The 12,629-nt window shown below is 44.1% G+C and overlaps 1 long non-coding RNA gene across 1 annotated transcript; it reads left to right on the top strand.

Moving 5' to 3' along the window:
• Positions 1-8,357: 8,357 nt before the first annotated feature.
• LOC148129741 (uncharacterized) lies at positions 8,358-11,122 on the top strand. Its single transcript, XR_015750709.1, has 2 exons — positions 8,358-8,575; positions 9,961-11,122. It is a non-coding gene; the product is annotated as an uncharacterized LOC148129741 (long non-coding RNA).
• Positions 11,123-12,629: the final 1,507 nt, after the last annotated feature.

Here is a 12,629-nt window from a genome sequence, read left to right as displayed (position 1 = left end):
GGCCCCAGGCCCAGTGACCTGCTAGACTAGAAGAACCTAGGACAGAAATTGTGACTTGAGTGGCTTGTTTGTATCCGTCTAAAATCTTCATAGACATGGACCTGGGCCTGATACAGGTTTTGCATAATAACCTTAGCTTTGAGCCCTTGGCTAAAATCAGTGGCTACGTAAATAGCAACATTTATCCAGGAATAAGCCCACGTTCTGAGGTGTTATTTTTGACCCAGGATGTGTGTGTGTGTGTGTGTGTGCGTGCATGCCTTCCCATTCATGTCATTTCAAGGTGTTCAGAGAATGAGTGAAATACAACATCCAACTTCCCTGTGCAATTAAATCAGGAGAAAGAGGAGTTTCTCAGTGAAACAAATTCATTTTAGTGAATTATATATCATGCTAGTAATTAATTTTACATTTTCCTCCGCTACCCTGAAAAATCTGGGGCTGCTTACCATTTTCTAATTGAAGAGGGTTTGCTTTTTTTTAAAAAAAATTAAGAATTCAGGAATACAATTAAAGAGGATGCCAAAGAAAAGGGGGGAAAGGCTGAACTTCTTGTAAAACACATATACATTCACATACACACACACACACAACCATGTAGCAAATAAGTAAACCATCATGTCAAAGTCAAAAAGTGTGTATTTGTTTCTGTGTCTGTGTTTCTGTGTGTGTGTCCGTGTGTGTAGCAATAGCAATAGCCCTCAGACTTATATACTGCTTCAGGGTGCTTTCCAGCCCTCTCAAAGCAGTTTTACCGAATCAGCATATTGTCCCCCAACAAACTGGGTCTTCATTTTATCCACCTCGGAAGGAGGGAAGGCTGAGTCGACCTTGTGCCGGCTGAGATTTGAACTGCGGAACTGCTGGCAGTGAGCAACCAACAGTTCTGTATTCTAACCACAGTGACACAGTGACGGCTCATGTATATTTATTACGTATATGAGAAACTAGGGAAGAGTATAAAAATCTATTGTGGAGGCAACTTAATAAATAATTGAACAAAAGAAAAAAATAATGTTCTTGTCAACTTTAAGTACTGCATGGAATAAAATATAAAGTCTGAAAGCAAGAGAAAATGTGGTCGTAAGGTAGAAAAAGAAGAAAGAAAGAAAGAAAGAAAGAAAGAAAGAAAGAAAGAAAGAAAGAAAGGAAGGAAGGAAGGAAGGAAGGAAGAAAGAAAGAAAGAAAGAAAGAAAGAAAGAAAGAAAGAAAGAAAGAAAGAAAGAAGAAAGAAAGAAAGAAAGAAAGAAAGAAAGAAAGAAAGAAAGAAAGAAAGAAAGAAAGAAAGAAAGAAAGAAAGAAAGAAAGAAAGAAAGAGGGAGGGAGGAAGGGAGGAAGGAAGGTAGGTAGGTGTTGGTAGTTTGCATCTAGCAAAGAATATGTCACCAAATATGGCACACCAAAGATGCCAAACATACCTGATTTTTATTTGGTTTCCACAATTAAATTCAGGAAGGTAGGCCAAAGTCTTATGAAGACCCTGTGAGGGCTCAGCTGCCATGATTTGGGGCACGGTGGAAAATGCAAGAGAAAAAAAAGTAGACTACCAACTAGAGAGTGCAATGCCTTAACTCTGCTTTGAGGACTCAAAAGGATGTGAACTAAGCGAGAGGGTGGAGGGATTTGTGTAACATCTAAGAGAGAGGAAAGATTATAAAATTGTAATTATCTGTTGAAGGGAAGGTTGGAGATGATTATATTTCCTTAGTTTCCCCCTTTTTTTCTTGCACCTTTTTCTTTTGTCTTTGATATTTTTCTTTTTCTTTAGATTTGTCTTGAAGTAAAGCTCTCAATAAATATTTTTCAAGAGAAAGAAATAGCCTGTCAGGTCACAGGTGCAGAGGAAGGCTTGTGAGGAACTGTGGGACTTCTCCCTCCCCTTCGGACTTGCTCTTCTGACTTGTCATTGAGGGTTATTTCCATTATTATGGAAAAGTAAAAAGTTCAGGTTCAATGTTAATGCCCTATTTTACTGCAACAGAGGCAGTTGGAAGTCAATGCTTCCCCCACTTTTCTCCCTCTCCCCACTTCTCTTTCCCTTTCTCCCACCCACCCCAACTGTGTCTTCCTATTTGCTTTTGGATTTTTGGATTTTATTCTATCATCAAATCAAGCAATCAAGACAAGTTCCCTGTGAAGTGTTTGGGTTGAATGAGGCTGCCCTGGGTCAGTGGGTGAGCTTTGTGGTTGACCTAACCCTACTTCGCCTGCAAGTCAAGACATCCAGGGCCATTCCCCTTCATGGATCACTCTCTCCGCCCATCTCGGACTGGCAAAAGAATGAGACCCGCAAGAAACGTGTGCTCCAGACTGTAGACCTTCCTCCCACCTCAAGGGCCTCTCTGACCAGTCACGGCCAAGGTGGTGCTTGACAACACCCTACAGAGGCTGACTCACCTTGTGCGGGGGTGGGGGTGAATTAAGAAGACTACTACAGCTAAGGACAGTTTGAATTCATCCCGTTCATGGGTTGAAGACAGCTCCATGGGGATGTGGAAGGTGGATAGAGCATGTCTGTACCATGGCTAAGTGCAGATGGGATGTAATCCTAGCTAAGGGAACACCTGCCTTCCTTGTCTACGACTCTAGCAAAAAATGACAGCATGAAGGAACTTCCTGTAAAGTCTGTTAACTACAGGGTACATTCTGATCTCTGACTGCAGAAAGTGGGGAGCAAAAATGCTGAATGTAAATATTACTCATGAAAAATATATGTAGCTCTGTTGGCCCTAGCGGGGGAAAAATCCAATGTCCAAATAGAGTAGAAATATATCCAAAATCCACATAGACCTGCTGTGAATATTAACTCTGCCATCCCTCGTTGCACAGTGGAATGTGGCCCACAAATGTGGAAGCTGACGGAGAACATGGGCCTGTGTGAGTGTGTTGCATCTGTGCGCATGTTGGTAGTGATGAGTTATGTCTCCTGCCTTTACTCCAGAAGAGAACATGAATCCACATATCAAAAGTCTTGGAAACCCATCATTAAATTCCTTGCAGCTCATCTGGGAGGCCAGTCAAAGGCCGAATGCGACCCAGGAATTGGCATGCTCAATTGCACTTTACGCTCCCTCAAGAAACGGGGGCCCCATCTGAAGGTAGGGCACATTCATTTCCTGCCCTGTGAGCTTCTTTCAGAGCCACGCATGTCTGGGGCTGGGAAGCCAGTCGGAGCCGAGGCCAAGATTGTGTGGAATGTGCAAAGGCCGAGCTGGGAAGGGGTCTGCCTCACAGCCATTTGGGACGACAGGCGGATTCAAGGGCAAGGCGGCCCACAGGTGTGGCTGGCTGACAGAGGAGGGGCCATTGCCACAAGGGGGATGTTGACCCTGTAAGTTGTGAGAAGCTGGAGAGGGAGTCAAGGATCACAAGAAGCCCCCAGGGAGATCACTCCGTTTCTGGGAAGGAGGAGGAGGAGGAGGCGGCGATAGCCTCCAAAGGATGTTCACCACTTCTGTGTCTTGTGTGTCAATCAAGTGGTCCTCTTGGGTTCTGGGAAATGCCTGAACTGGGGAGGTAGGAAGCTGATATCTCCACACTGTCCCAACCCACAAACAAAGAGCAAGGCGCTCCTGTCTGAGGGTTGACTGTCTATCCACAGTTCCCTTGGCACAATGGGGCGGGGGAGGGGATTCATACCTTGATGAGAAAATGGACGCCATTTTATTCCAAAGAGAGACGATGAGTGGCCATTTTCCACCACTCATTGATTCTGGTGCACTTTAGCTAGTTACCTAACGTTAGGCTTAGCATGTTCACAGGCACAAATACACGCGTGTGTGGTTTCCCTGATTGCTTATACTGCTCAAATGGATGAATGTCCAATGCACTTGAGTGTGTTTGCTCCTCTGACCTGAGACAAGCAACCCCGGCTGCCTTGTTGTCTGAGCTGAGGGTCTGAAGGGAGTCGATATTGTGGGGATCTCCTCACTCTTCACATTGGCACATTTCTTCTAACCAGGGCAACCCTTGGCGGAGGGAGAGAGTGCACGGCCCAACCCAAGTTTCCTCGATTGGCTTGTATTCCTGGACTTAGGACCACAATTGAGCCCAAAATTTCTTTTGCTAAGTGAGGTGGTTACTAAGTGAATTTTGCCCCGTTTTATGACCTTTCTTGCTGCTGCTGTGAAGTTAGTAACGTGATGCTTAAGGGAATCTGGCTGCCCCGTTGCTTTTGCTCAGAAGCTCCCAAAATGGGATCACACGATTCTGGGACATTTGTGTCTGTCATAAACATGAGCCGGTTGTCCAGCATCCGAATTTTGATTGTATGACCTGAGAGACCCTGCAACAGTTGTAAGCATGAAAAACAGTCATAACTTCAAATGGTTACTAAACAAATGACTGTAAGTCGAGGACTACCTATACTGCAATGCTTCAATGGAGAAGTGTCTGCTGTGTGTGTGTGTGTGTGTGTGTGATAGATAGATAGATAGATAGATAGATAGATAGATAGATAGATAGATAGATAGATAGATCATAGATATAGATATGGTATTCAGCTTTGTTCGGGTATTTTCCCACGTCATTATAGTTGTGCATTTAAAGTTGTAGCAACATTTCGGCAGAATCTCATCTGCCATCATCAGGCTTCTGTATTGTGTTCGTCTGTGAGTCAGACTTTTACAGTGGTTTGTAGTGGTTTACAGTCTGACTCACAGACGAACACAATACAGAAGCCTGATGATGGCAGATGAGATTCTGCCGAAACGTTGCTACAACTTTAAAAGCACAACTACAATGATGTGGGAAAATACCCAAGCAAAGCTGAATACCATACATGTAAGTACCCACGAAAACTTAAGATATAGATAGATAGATAGATAGATAGATAGATAGATAGATAGATAGATAGATAGATAGATAGATAGATATCTGTCTGTGTGTGTGTGAAGTAAAGTTAGCAGGCCTAACCATTAAAAATTATTAAATACATTTACTTAACAACTGTATTACTAACGGAACAATTGCAGTGATTCACTTAACAACTGTGGCAGGAAAAGTTGTAAAACGGGGCAAAAACCTCTTAGCAATGGACATTTGGGGGCCAAGTGTGCCCATGAGGGCTCCTGTATTCCTGCAGCCTTAAAAACTGTTCCCCAAACTCTCCTGGCTCACTGGGTGTAACGTTTATTCACTTGAAGCACTGAAGTTCCTAATTAAAGTTCCTCATTAAGCCAGGTTAACTATAATAATAATAAAGAGGTCACGTAAGCTTTTCTTTCTAGGCTTCCTTGGTAAAATAGTTATAATTTGAGAAATGTTCATACTCATTCTGAATACATTTTGTTTGGGGGGGGGCGGAAATACTACTCATTATATGGTTCATATTTGAAATATAGAAACCGATCCAGATTCACTCCTGGTTCACACCATTTTCTGCTCTGTTGACTTGTTGCTTTGAGGGGACCACAAGTTCTCTCTCAATGTCAAAGAATTTAATTTGATTTACATTTCTAATCTCCCATTTCACTGACTAAAATAAGGGTTAAAAATAATCCTCCATTTTTCAACACAAAAATAAGCTATTGACTTCACTCACAGCCTTCCCAAGTGACCACATCACCCTCAGGGTTACAAATTAAAAAACACAAGTTATAAATTGGAATGGAAACAGTGCACGGATCAGTTCACAACTAAATGTTGAGCAAAAGAGGTGCATTTTGGGCTTCTTCTTCCTGGACGTTGGGAGCAGAAGTGACCTTTTGGAGGCCTCACTCAAGCCTGTGGACCAGGAGAAGACCTTCCTAGGTGCCCAACAGTTTAGCTTCTGCCCTCTTCAGAATGGATTCTCCTGATGACCTAAGTAACCTCACAAGTTTAAAATAAGATAAAGTAGGGAAAGATATTTTCAAAAACACATATATTTGAGAGGAATGCATAGTGAAGTTCTCCCAAGAATACTGTCATAAACTGAGTGCAAAGCACATTATCACATTATTTTTATTTGAAAAATAAGGCTTCTATTCCTTTTCTTTCCTTGGCATTGAGAGAAAAATGGTATTAATTAAGGACTGAATAATTGCAAAATCGTTAATATTCATAGATTCATAAAAAATCATAGGTCTGAAAGGGATCTTAGAGGTCATGTCCAATCTCTTGCCCAATGATCTTCTAGAGAAGCTCTTCCCATAGTTCTTCCGATGAGTTTATTTGACAATTCAGTGGACAAGTTTTAAGGTTGTGTTTTAATTTTTCTATGTATTGGTTTTAACCTTTGCTGGAGATGGTTCTTATGCACTGGATTCCTGTGAAGAGAAGAGATATACAAAAGAGGGAAGGAAGGAAGGAAGGAAGGAAGGAAGGAAGGAAGGAAGGAAGGAAGGAAGGAAGGAAGGAAGGAAGGAAGGAAGGAAGGAAGGAAGGAAGGAAGGAAGGAAGGAAGGAAGGAAGGAAGGAAGATAGATTATAACTTGAACTTAAATGGCTAGGAGGTTTTATATATCCCTTCTGAGCCGGTTGTGACAGAATGAGAAAATCATTCTGATGTTTTCAGTCTGCCTTTGAAGCTTCTTTAATATCCCTTCCAGTCTTCAGTCTAAAAGGTAACAGCAAAGTCTAGCTCACTGGCACAAAGATAAAAACAATAAAGAAAAGCAAACAAAACCCAGAGAAGCAGGTGGTTTGAAGCTAATTTTGCCAATAAATGTACCCTTACAGTTACCTCTGTTGTTTAATGAAATAAAGCAAACACAGACAGACTAAGAAAAACTGCAAACGTTCTGATGTTATTACAGAAATTATTTGACATCATAGCAGAATCTTGTAGTATTTTATCGCCCTCAGGAGCTTGACAGAAATTTCAGACTCACAATTCAGGCATGCAGAAACAGCAGAGAAAGAAAACTGGCTGCCTGCCTTATTCTCACACCTCAGAAGGGACATTTCGGACCATGCGTGCGCGGGAGTGACCGTTTCCCCTGATTTTTGTGCACAAGTCCCTGTTCTTCTCAGGTTATCATGCAGCAGGTGGGTCTCTTGGTCCCATCTCAGCCTTAGGGATGACTGGAAGTTCCAGCTCTGTTCATGCAAAGACTTTCTCTGCTTTAGGCTGATTGGAAGGAAAAAGGGAGTCCCAGATAGCAGCGTCTCATTTGCACCCACAGCTGGCTGCCAGTTCTGAAGCAGGCTTTGGGGACAAATTAGCTAGCTTTGGCCAGCTAATTTATACTGAAGTATTCCACCACACTCTCTCCTAAGGTTCTTCCTTTGGAGGAAAGTGGCTTTGAGACCTTAAAAGACGTGTGGAAGGAAGCAACCCTTTATTAAAGAGGAAGGTGTCCTGGGTAGAGTTTGTTCCTTCTTGGAAAACAGGGCTGGTGGGTTGGTCAACAGCTTGCCAATGTTACAGTAGCTAGGCCTAAAATGAGACAAAGATGCTGGACAGGTAAAACCCTTGTTACTTTCTCTGAAATCTGATCCTAGCTTTTTGGGCCATGCTTCTACCAAACCAGGACATTCCAGCTGGTCCTTGGGCGCAAGAGTAGGAACTGTCCCCAAAGAAAGGAGAAGATAGCAAGGAACTGGACATGCCCCCTTGTAGTTCTCTGCTAGCATGAAGGGAAACAGGCTGTGCTGCTGTAGGTCAGGCCAAAGTAGAGCTAGACCCACATGTCCAGCTGCTGAGGACAAGAGGACAAGACCCACATCAGAGGCTGGCAGCAGAGTCTATCTCCATGCAGATAGAACAGCCATAGGCAAGCTTAGGAGAAGAGGCAAAGTGGGCACTTATCAACAGACTTCATTGCCTTATTGGCATTCCTAACCCTGTAGAATTTGCTACCTCAGGTGGATCACTCAAAGGGCTGGCTCTGGATTTAGCTCTGAACCTGATAAGATGCTCTCCAGAAACATTTGAGATCTTCATCACAATGAAGGCAGATTTGGCACCAGCCATGACCTGAACCAATATCAGGTCCATCCGTGGGAGAATTGAGAAAGTAAAATGGCAGCCACAGCCACCTGATGGAGGCCCTACTGTTTTTTTGCTTCAGTCACTTGAGTGTGGATGCTATCCTGATACCTTTGACCCCCTGTCCACAAATGCCTTTGGCTAACGTAATTCGTAGAACACAAAAGGCAAGATCTTTGTTCAATTTGATCGTACTGGAGCCTGAGCATCACAGGCAGTTCCTATGCTCATCTATTCTGGGAATGATGTGGATTGTAATCCCAAAATGCCTGGGGAGCATGAGGAGGAGGAGGAGGAGGAGGAGGAGGAGGAGGAGGAGGGCTCCTCCGTTTCCCTCCTGTTCTCATCACATCCTTTGAACTGAAGAAACTGATTGGCTGGTTTAAATGTTTTGCAAGGTAACCCAATGGAAAATCTTAGAGAATGGTCTGTGTCTAATCTTTCCTTTTGGCTGTAAAAGGAAGCTCACCCATCCACACATACGTGATTTGTGCCAAAAGTCTTGGCACGCCTTTTGTGTGTGTGCAGCCTGACTGAAAAAAACAATTCTTTGGCAGAGGGGATCCGTTATGAACTTGAACCGTTTGCTTAGAAACATATTACGTGGGAGAATTCCGCCAAAGATTTGTCTGCAACTATGACCTTGCTGTCCAAATTTTGGAAGTAAGTATGAGAGGGAAAAGCCACACAAGACGGGTAGATCAAGTGTTCGTCCAAATACCTAGTTTTCACTCCGTTTTGCTTCATCCTCTGCCAGAGACAACTGAGGTCTGCAAGGGATGTTCAAAGATAGGCCGCTTGCCGGATGCTTGAACTTGCCTGCAACCACCGACCTCTGGCTCCTGGTGCCTCTCCTCCAGCACAGAGCCCTGGGAAGGGCCCAGGCAGGGCTGCAGGCTTTCACTTTGCTCAATGCAGAACAAGGTGGCCCGTCCCACCCCAGGCCCCTTCTGCGTGGTGGAGATGATCTCCTGCAGCCGGAGACCATCTTTAGCCTGGAAATCCCCTCAGCAGGTTGGAAGCCTAATTTTCCAGGTTCCTCAGTGTCCCAAAAGCAAGAATTGTACCACAGCACCTCTCCCTCCCTCCCTCTCTCTCTGTCTCTCTCTCCATTACTCATTAATTATGCTCAAATATTAAGCAACAGAATAAGGTCAATATCCCTCTGCGATTTGCAACTCAATTCAAAATGAACCCTGAAACAGAGTTCACGGATAATGGCTTGCAAGGACCTGGGCTATGACCGGGGAGGCTGAAGTTCAAATCACACAGACTGCCAGAGACAACCACACAGTTGAAACGCATGTATTTAAAAGGTCTGGATTCAACCACACCATCATGGCCGCCATCTTGACTTTTCAAAATCCCTTGTGGAACCTCTGGTGGGTGCTGATTTAAAGTTCAAACTCATGCTCTCATCGCTATGTTTATCCTGGAAATCAGGCAAGACATGATCCAAAGTCAGAAATGAGATGCAGGACAGTGATGTCTCTTCCATTTTTTCTTTTTTAGTAGCCAGGCAACTTTGGATCAAATCTCAGCGGGTGGGAGGGAGGGCAGGGGGCCACTGGTTCCCGGTTGCAAACTGTCCTGCCTTCTGTATCCCAAAATCCTTAAGAGTGCATACAGACACTGAACAAATAATAACTGACTCAAACTTGGCAACTTTAAGATGTGTGGACTTCAACTCCCAGAATTCCCCAATCAGCCCATCTGGAGTTCAACTAGCAGAATTCCCTAGCTTCCTAGTTGGGGAATTCTGGGAGTTGAAGTCCAACATCTCAAAGTTGCTAAGGTTGAGAAACACTGGTTTAAATAATGTTTCAGATCCAAAGTATTGCTATTAAAAGAGACTGTTGGGATGAGGCCTCACCTAGAAGTCAGCCAACCCTGAAATTGATTTATCATTTATTATATTAATGCTTATTATTTATTATATTAATGCTCTCATCAACGAGCAAGCCGAGTCCAGATGCTCTAGTCAGGGAGAGGGAAGAAATCCCTGAAAGATTAATAAATCACATATTGTTGTTGTTTTAATCTCATAGGGGGGACAGCTTCTAAAACAAAAGCAATTCTACTCAGGCTGCCTGCTGCCAAATCAAATAGAAGCATTAGCTGGAAAATCGTCTCTTTGCCAGGCCTCATATCCAAAATAGCTTTATAAATGCAGAAAAATACAAGTGCTTGCCCTCTCCCCCTGCAAACGGAGGGATGTTAGGCATCAGGAAACAAGATGTTCCCAGTGATCTCCACCAACAAAAATGAAAAATAACAGGATTGAGTCTTCAGGGAGAAGCGCAAACGCTTACGGGGATCTGGGCTGACGATGCTCTTGGCTGGCCACAGTCCATCTGCATGATTGGGCTCTGGCCTCTCGGCGCGCATGAAAAGGAGACACCAGCTAGTCAGCCAGCAAACGGGGGGCTATTCGCCTCTTAACTTCATGGGCAACTTTATTTGAGCTCCCTTGATTTATGATGTTTCTAAAAGTTCTGTGCTGGCCAGCCTTGCCACTTCAACTGGACAGAGATGTCCTTCTACTGAAGCTGTCCAGATTCCTGAGCAGGTCTTCATCTGGGCTACTTTTGGGTTTTGGTAAAGCAGGGGCAGAGGTGGTATCTAGCAGGTTCTGGCCAGTTCTGGAGAACCGGTAGTGGAAATTTTGAGTAGTTTGGAGACCCGGCAAATCCCACCTCTGGCTGGAGATTTGACAGGCTCCTTCCCCTGCCACGCCCACCAAACCACGCCCAAGATTGAATCCCACCACTGAGCAGGTGGTTTTGGAAAACCCTCTAGAAATGTTGAACTGAGATTGAAGTCCTGGACACTGGGTCGTTTTGTGGTAGTGCTATGTTGTCTGGACCATGTTTCTGTCTGCTTCTTGGCCCAGAACAAAATGCTTCAGAGCTCTGGAGCCAAACTACCGAATTGTCTATCTGATCCCATCGATACCCCTCTGCACCAAATACCTTATTCTGAGGGTCCCCTCCAAACAAAACTGTTCCGAAAAAATAACTTTGCAGTGGTGGCTTCTCAGCTACGAAATTCCTTCTCTGGATTGATGTCTACCATATAGTGCTGGTTGTGAAACAAGAAAGTTTTAAAAATAAATACATTAAAAGCCATTCAATATTGGTTTTAACTTTTTTAAGTTGGAACTGTAACGTTTATCTTAGCAACATCTTAAACTTTTTAAAATTTTAACAACTGAAATTTCTGATCCCCTTCTAAGTATAGGATACTCCGTTGCAGTTTTTTTAATGACATACTTAAATTTTATGGCTCATCACCCCCATTTTCAATGGTATTATTTCTTAAAGAGTAGTTCTGCGGGAGGCTTGAGGGAGATGACTGAATGAAGATTAATTCAAAAAATTGTTGGTCACAAGCTGCCTTAAGATCCTTGTTAGGTTCTCCAGATTCAGATGGACCTCCTGGACTGTGAGCATCCTAAATCGCAGCCAGCCTGGTCCGTGAGTAAAGACGGTGGATGCTGCAGGATAGAAGGTTCTTCTTGTGAGCTGGTTGTCTGCTCATGTGACCCCACTAAGACCTTGTCCTGCCCTTTTAACCCATCCCATGGGGGGATCCCACCCCAAAACACCATGGAGCAACCAGGATGGGGCACCATCTTTGAAGAACATGGCTGAATGGTAACGTGCATTTTATTTTAAAAAATTACACTTATTTTGAAAAATATTATTTGCTTGTTGAATGATGTGCATGAAAACAGATAAAGCTGCCACCCTGCCCGCTGACCATGGTTGTTGGCTCTGGCCCAGGTCCTCTTGCAGCCTCCTGGGTCTGAGCGAAAGGCTCGCTAGTGCAAAGGAAGGGAACATCAGCGCTTAGATGCATGACAGGAATATTGTTCTCCAAGCAGAAACCACCCAAGTGAAAGCAGCAGATGGGAAGGAAAGACGTGTGAGGATTTAGAAATCATTCTCGTGTATCTAGGCCTTCTTGTTTATGTTGGGAAGGGAGAACCAATTAAGCAACAATTTCACCCAAAATAGGGGCATGAGTGAGAATTTGAAGGAAGAGAAAAGCACATCCAGACTCCTGAGAAGTTGCACCCTTAAAAGGAAAGCGAGGAGATTTGGTTAGTTGAAAACTTGAGGGGACAATAAGGGAAATAAGGATCAATGACTCAAATGACACCCAACCTTAAAGAAAAAGACTACGAGGCAGGGCCAAATCTTCAGTAGGAAGGCTTTTTTGCTTCCTTTGTAACTCTTCCCCATTTACAAAGGCAAGCAATGCCCTCCTTTTGAGCAAACAGGCCATAGTTCAGGTGCAAAGCAGAAAAATGGGATACTGTATGAACTTGACAGCTCTTTCCCTAACAAAGCAAGCAAATACCTTGCAAAACATATCAGGGTGGGAGAAAGCACTTGCCCACAATTTCTCATCAACTGGCCAGTAGCTAGGATCCTCTAAAGCAGTGGCCCCCAACCTTTTTTGTGCCACTGGCATCACAAAATGATGCGCGGCCCGGTACCGGCATCAGCACGCATGACAAGGCAAGGCGAGCCGAGCGACCGGCCAGCCAGCCATCCCCCGCTTCTCCCCGCCACCTTCAACTCCTCCTTTGTACCTTTGTCGATGGGCTTCGGGACGGCTTTGGGATGGTCGCTCGGCTCGCCTTGCCTTGGGTGCTGAAAGAATCCTCGCGCCTTAGTTTTGTTCGAAGCCTCCCCCCACTTCGATGAAA

This window comes from Notechis scutatus, chromosome 10 (assembly GCF_049901735.1).
Source record: "Notechis scutatus isolate UNSWTSFEM ecotype Mainland chromosome 10, rNotScu1.2, whole genome shotgun sequence".
NCBI lineage: Eukaryota > Metazoa > Chordata > Lepidosauria > Squamata > Elapidae > Notechis > Notechis scutatus.
Note: the sequence above shows the minus strand (reverse complement) of the source record. Positions and strands in the feature narration are given on the sequence as shown.